Genomic DNA, 7860 nt, shown 5'->3' with positions numbered 1-7860 from the left:
CGAGATTCCTTTTAAGGGCGGGGGGTAGGATTTGTAATACCCATTTCATAAGAGAACAAGAAATGAGATGATTTCCTTTATAAGTGTTGAGTCTATTTATTAGCACATGTGAACACCATATCTAAAAGTAAATAATTAACAAATGATGCATTACTAATTTGTGCATCGTGTTGGCTTTTATTTGTATGTGCATTTAATAATAATAGAAGTCACATTAATGGAAATAAATTAATATCCCAAATTGGGGATTTAATACCTAATTTGAATATTTAAATGGGAAGTTACAAGGAAAAGAAGAGAAAGGAAACACTATATATGGAAAATAAATATATAAATAAATATCTATTATTCCTACACTAGGATTTGAATTTGTACAGTGAATTCAAACGTGAAACTCATAACAAAATTCGAACTGAAATTTGAAATCAAGAAAATGAAAAGGAAAAGAAATTAGATATTGTAAAAAGAAAAGAAAAGAGGAGAAACCGTGCTGGGCCCAAAGTGACTAGCCGGCCCACCAATGTACCCCCTGCGTGGCCCGTGCACACGCGCGCGTCGCAGCGCCGATAGGTGGGCCCACGTGGGCAGTGTCTGTGCGTCAGTCCATCCCTCGATGTGAGTGGATGATAGCTGGGCCCGCGCTGACTGACCACACCTCGCCATCCGTTGCACTGGCTCGTGGTCCCCATCAGTCAGAATCCTCTCCACCGCTACAACCACGGGCACGGCCGATTCCGTCACCAGGGAAACCGGCACGTGCTGTTGCGCCCGCGCGATAACCCTGCTCCCCATGACTCCACCTCGCCCAAGGCTTCAAAAGCGGACCGAGACCCCTCGTGCTCTTCCCTTCTATCAGCTACCACCAGAGAAAGAGTACGGGAATCCGCCGCCATCGAATTCCACCATCTCCGCCGCTCGGCACCCGTAGCCTAGTCCCGGATGTTCGGGAGTGTACACGGATCGCGCTCGGGGGAGAAGCAGGGTGAATGAGGCCTCGGCTTGATAGGAATCCTTTGCCATTGTTGGGTCTCCGCCACGGGACCGCGCCACCGCGTGGACAGGAGAGTCTGCACCCTGAACCAAGGTAATCGGAGCACCATCCATTCTGTTTTTCTCTAGGCATCGCGTAGAGAGGTTCGGATTAGGTTTTTAGGGCCTTGCTGCGCGGATTAGAGTGCAGTCCGGTCGTGCACCCTCGTGCTTCGGGCGGCGCCGCTGTGGATGTCCATGAGGAAGATGGCGTGCCTCGGACCGTTCGATCCGGCACAGGCAGACATGATTAGAACACAACGTACCATTTCGTACAATGCAATTTGGACCGTTGGTGCAGTAGCGAACGACTTAGATTAGGATTAATGCGTGGGCAGATCTTGACCGTCGGTCATCGATCGAGCGATCACAAATGAAACTCAACTCTGGTTGGCGCTCGATTTAATTGTGCGCGTTGGCGCCTGATCGGACGGTTAGGGCTGCACCACACCCTTTCGGCCGAGAGTTTTTACATAAGAAACCATCTATTTCCTGTAATTCAACCTGCAATCCATTGCGACTGTGTAATGAGTCTTAGGATTCTTTGCACTGAGGCCCTAGCTTTTGGTTTAATTACGCTTGCAGTCTAGATATTTAATATAACAGAGAAATTAATTTAGAAATTGATTTTTAGTGTAAAAATAATTGCTAGAACATGTTTAATTAATAGAAAATTCATTTTAACTCCTTTTTAGTCCATTCCAGTTCCTATAATTTTGTATTAATATTGTTTATCACCTAGTAACACTATTTTAACATGAAACCCACATGAGTATTGATTACTCAATTAATTTTGTACCAAGCACTTAAAAACTTCGGAAAATCATAACTTAAAATCCGTAACTCCGAATTTAGTGATTCCTATTCCTATGATCTCGTTACGATGCCTAGATTATTATTATGTATTCTTTATTCATGTTTGGTGTGATGTTAATTTTTTTCTTGTACCATGCTTGTATGTATTGTGGCGAGTAGATGAGCCAATGGCCGAGGATCCTTGTGTTCAACAGGTAGAAGTTGCTGAGCAGGAGCTCATTGAAGGCAAGTTGTGCCCTTGACCACTTTTATTTACCCAATAATGTTCTTTATAATCATTTTATCATGCATAGGCTTAATTTTGATTGGACCCAATAGGCCACCCTAGTCTGGTTATCTTTTCACCTTGTTTATCCATGAACTTTTGGGTAGTCTTTGCTATTGCTAAATGGTTTTAAGTATTGAGATAACTATTACACATCATGATTTTTTATTACTGTTATATTTCTGTTCATGATAAGACAACTAAGTTTAATTGGAACATCGAGCTTCACTTGAGAAACACGTGCCACCACAAGGGTGGAATGGGACGCCCTTGGCTGAGTAACTAGGAAAGCTAGTGGAGGACTACCTTACCCGAAAGGGGCAAGGGCAGTAGGGGAGTAGGCGTGTAGGGAGATTCTTGGGTTGATTTTGCTGTGATGGTGGTCCGACGGGGGATTCCTGCATTGCTCTTCCTAGAAACTGTAGCGGGTTTTCTGAAGCTAGTGGAACTTTATAAATGCCTTGTAGTGGATCCCTAGCCATTAACCTCGGCAGTGTCTAAGGGCCTTGCAAACCTAGGTTACATGGGATACACGACTTGTGGGTACAGGGTACAACCTCTGTAGAGTGTAAAACTGGTATACTAGCTGTGCTCGCGGTCATGAGCAGTTCAAGACTCTTGCATGTTTAATTTATGTAATTAAATTCAATTTGTCATTTACATCGCATTGAGATTTATTATTAATTTTGATCTATTATTACTCTAGTTTGGTATCTACTTACATTTATTAACTGCTAATAAAATTTGACCAACTTATTAAAAGCAATGCTCAGCTGTACCCCTTATTTGTGATCAGCCTTACACTTCACATAAACTCCCACCTTTGGTGAGTTTATGCACATTATTCCCCACAACTTGTTGAGGTATGATCTTTTGTAAGCTCACCATTCTGATATATAAACCCCCCACAGGAGAAGAACAGGTGGTCCAGGAGGAGCCTTACAACGAAGAGTACGAGCTCATCTAGGTGGCGTCTCCTAGTCAGCTTTGTGGCACCAAGGAATAATACTTAGTTCGCTTTATTATTATCATTTATTTTTGTAAGACTTCCGCTATGTAATAATGACATTTATGATATTTGTGACATTTATCTCTATACACTTTGTCATTATATATGATGTTCTTCTTTGGCGCACATATGAGACGCACCCGGGTTTATCCCTTAAATCCGGGTGTGACAGTATTGCTACAAGTAGAGATGGGGTGACGAGGAATTTAAAGCCCAACTTTTAAGGCAGCATCCGGACAACAGGATATCGCAAGTTGTCGGGTATTGTAATTAGGGGTACCTAGATTACGCCCCTAAAACACACTTAACACCAAGACCGCCATCAAGACACATTCCCCAAGGACAAAGGATCATAAACAACACTTCGCCCAAGGCCACTCTCAGGGGCCATCATAGCTCCGCCTCGACCGAGCCTACCCTCGGATAGGGTGTGTTCTCGGGAGAATCCTCATACCGGCCGAGGTCCCTCTCGCCTGAACCGCTGTCTCTTCCTCGCTCGAGCCCGTCTCCGGTAAGGAAGACAACCCCGAGGTAGGACTTAGCTGAAGTCCGCAGGCGATAGGAGCATTCAATGCACATACCTACCCACATAGAGTTGCAGGTGAATAGGAGCAACAAGACCGCGGTCCTATCAAGCTTCACCAACTACGATGATGCATGCGACCACTATTCCTGCACGTTGCCTGCCAACTCCCAATAGGACACACAAGTAATACCCAAATTTGTAAATCATAACAGGAGATAATTCCCTTATATGTTTTGCCCTCTATTTATTATAACATCTGAATAACTACATTTAAAAGTGAATAATTAACACATGACACATAAATAATCTATGCATCATGTTCGAGTTTATGTGTTTGTGCATTTGATAATAGTAATATTAATAAAAAATATTAGTGCCCAAATTAGAATTTGGAGATAACATATAGAAAGGAAAAAAGAAAAAATACCACACAATGTAAAGGAAATAAATATATAAATAAATATATTCTTTTCATCCTAATATTTGAATTTGTACATTTAACCTAGGTATGAACTTTACAACAACATTTGAATTTTTGAAAGTGAAAAGAAAAGAAAAGAAAGGAAAAAGAAATAGAAAATAAAAAGGAAAAATCACTCTCCTGGGCCCAATCCCCCGTTTTCGGCCCACTCAACCCAATGTGCGCCAGCCCACCTTCTGCGTCGTGCCACTTCCATGTGGGGCCAGCCTGTCAGCCGCACCAGCATCCCTTCGTGTTGATCGCTCTGCTGCTGCCTTGTGGCCCACTTGCGCCAGCCTATTCTTTTGACGCTGCCGGGTGGGCCCGTGTTGTTAGGGACTACCCAACCACCTTGACGTCAATGGCGGGAGCGTAGCGCGGGCGTGTGCGCCTTGCTCAAATCCCGAGACGCTACCCCTATATGATGCATCCGGGTCCCCGAGTGACCCCGCCTCCATATCCGCGACCTCCCATTGTGGAACCACGACCGAATCGAGAGAGAACTAAGAGGGCGGAAGTGGGAGGAGTGGGAGGACATCGAGCGTCGCGTCGACCCATGCCTGCGGTGACCACATGGGGGTCATGTAAGGTCGTCGTCAACCGAGGAATTCGCAAGCCCCATCGTCGAGCGGAAATTTGACCACGCTGGTGTGTAATTCCTCACCATAGTCCGAGCTCCACCGTGGGAGTGGACTTCATCGTGGCCGCCTTTCTTCATCATAATTATTTCTGGTAAGACACCTCCTTCGTGACCGCCTTAGCATCAATTTCGTTTTGCATGCATCACCGTTAGAACTTAGTCACCAGGGCGGGCGAATTCGGCAGCGCGCCGGTGAGAGCTCCACCGGGTGGGGCGTCTCTCAGCCGTTGCTGTGCGGCGAGGTAGGAGACGTGGCCTGACCGTCGTTTCTCAACCATGCGGTCACGATTAGATAGAGATACCCCTTTGGCATCGTGGTGTACAGACCGTTGAGATTGGATACGAGGGTCGGTCGTTGATCGCGTGCCATAAAATCCAAACTGTAGATTTTCGATCCAACACGTGAAATCGCGTACCGTTCCGGACGTAGCCAGATCTAATTCTTGACATTCCCTTTAGATCGGATGGCTCTGGGCGATTGGTACCCTTCGGCCGCGTCAGTTTTACTTAAGAATCCCTAGGGTTAGTTGGAATCAACCCGTAGTACACACGTCGTGTAAAGTAATTACGCTGAGGCCTAGAATTTTACATATTACACCCTGTATTCCTCAGTAATATTGTGCACAATCCAGATATTGAATAAATCAGATAAATTCATTTAGAAAATGCTTTTTAATGTAAAAATAATTGCAGGAACTTGATTATTTCATAGAAAATTCATTTTTACTCCTTTTTAAACCATTTCAGTTGCAATAATTTTGTATTAATATTGTTTCTCACTTGGTAACTCTGTTTTAGCATGAAACCTAAATTAAAATTACCCACTATAATATTTTTGTGCCAAACACATAAAAGCTTTGGAAAATCATAACTTGAAATCCGTAACTCTGAATTTAGTGATTCTTGTTCCTACGATCTCGTTGCGGTGCATAGATTATTATTATGTATTATGTACTCATGTTTGGTGTGATGTTAATTTCTCCTATACCATGTCTGTTTGTATTGCTTCGAGTAGACGAACCATTGACCAAGGACCCAGGTGTTCAGCATGTAGAAGTTGCTGAGCAGGAGCTCATTGAAGGCAAGGTGTGCCCTTGACCAATTTTATTTACCCAATAATGTTCTCTATAATCATTTTGGCATGCATAGGCTTAATTTTATGGGACCCAATAGGTCACCCTAGTTTGGCCATCCTTACACCTTGTTTACCCCTTAACTTTTGGGTAGTCTTTGCTATTGCTATATATGATTTTGGGTGTTGAGATAACTATTACACATGGTCATTATTTGTTATTCTTGTTCTATTTTTGTTCATGATAAGGCTATTATGTTAATTGGAACATGGAGCTTAACTTGAGAAACACGTGCCACCACAAGGGTGGAATGGGATGCCCTTGGCTGACTAATTAGGAAAGCTAGTGGAGGTCTACCTTACCCGAAAGGGGCAAGGGTAGTAGGGGAGTTGGCGTGTAGGGAGGTTCAAGTTGATTTTCCTGCGATGGCGATCGGATGGGGGATTCCTGCATTGCGCTCCCTAGGAACTGTAGCGAGTTTTCTGAAGCTAGTGGAACTTTGTAAAGGTCTCGTAGTGTTACTCTGCCTCGCTTCCTTGGTAGAGGTGTTTGGGGCCTGTACAACCCCATGGCAAATGGGTAACATGACTTGTGGGTAAAGAGTACAACCTCTGCAGAGTGTAAAACTGGTCTACTAGTCGTGCTCGCAGTCATGAGCAGCTCAGGACTCTCACATGATTAATTTATGGAATTAAATTCAATTTGTCATTTGCATCACATTGTGGTTTTTTATTAATTTTGATCTATTATTAATCTAGTTTGGTATCTACTTACATTTACTAATGTCGGGGACCATAATTAGGGGTACCCTCAAGACCCCTAAATCTCAGCTGGTAACCCCCATCAGCACAAAGCTGCAAAGGCCTAATGGGTGCGATTAAATCAAGGATCGGTCCATTCAAGGGACACGATCGTGCCTCGCCCGAGCCTAGCCTCGGGCAAGGGAAGCCAACCCCGGAGAACCTACGTCTCGCCCGAGGACCCCCCCTCCAGCAACGGGCACACTGTCAGCTCGCCCGAGGCCCAGTCTTCACCGAGAAGCAACCTTGGCCACATCGCCACGCCGACCGACCAAATCGCAGGGGCATTTAATGCAAAGGTGGCCTGACACCTTTATCCTGACGCACGCCCACCAGTCGACAGAGCCGAAGTGACCGCAGTCACTTCGCCGCTCTACTGACCGGTCTGACAAGAGGACAGCGCCGCCTGCGCCGCTCCGACTGCTGAGCCACCCGATAGAGTGAGGCTGACAGCAGCCAAGGCCGGCCTCGGGCGTCATAGGAAACTCTGCCTTGCCCGACCCAGGGCTCAGACTCGGGCTCAGCCCCGGAAGACGGCGAACTCCGCTCTGCCCGACCCAGGGCTCGGACTCGGGCTCAACCCCGGAAGACGACGAACTCCGCTCCGCCCGACCCAGGGCTCGGACTCGGGCTCAGCCCCGGAAGATAGCGAACTCCGCTCCGCCCGACCCAGGGCTCGGACTCGGGCTCAGCCCCGGAAGATGGCGAACTCCGCTCCGCCCGACCCAGGGCTTGGACTTGGACTTAGCACCGGAAGACGGCAAACTCCGCCTCGCCCGGCCCCAGGGCTCGGACTTGGGCACAGCCCCGGAAGACAACGAACTCCGCCTCGCCTGACCCAGGGGCTCGACCTCGACCTCGACCTCGGAGGAGCCTCCACCTCGCCCAGCCTAGGGATGGACCGACCACGTCAACAGGAAGCGCCATCATTACCCTACCCCGAGCTGACTCGGGTTACGGGGAACCAGACCGGCGTCCCATCCGGCTCGCTCCACCATGCGAGTAATGATGGCGCCCCGCATGCCCTGTGACGACGGTGGCTCTCAGCCCCCTTACGGAAGCAAGAGGACGTCAGCAAGGACTCGACAGCCCCAACAACTGTCCTCCCGCCAGGCTCCAGCACTCCTCCGACAGCCACGACACCACGCGAACCGGGTGCCAAGACCTCTCCGGCTGCCACGATGGCATGTACTTAGGACGCTAGCTCTCCATCGCTTGACACGTTAGTACACTGCTACACTC

General features: G+C 46.9%; 1 pseudogene; it reads left to right on the top strand.

Annotated features, from left to right (window-relative positions):
• The first annotated feature begins 939 nt into the window (after window positions 1–939).
• On the top strand, window positions 940–3105 carry LOC118472199 (uncharacterized; annotated as a pseudogene).
• The last annotated feature ends 4755 nt before the right edge of the window (window positions 3106–7860 follow it).

Source organism: Zea mays, chromosome 6 (assembly GCF_902167145.1).
Source record: "Zea mays cultivar B73 chromosome 6, Zm-B73-REFERENCE-NAM-5.0, whole genome shotgun sequence".
Taxonomy (NCBI): domain Eukaryota; kingdom Viridiplantae; phylum Streptophyta; class Magnoliopsida; order Poales; family Poaceae; genus Zea; species Zea mays.
This window is presented reverse-complemented; position numbering and strand designations above follow the sequence as displayed.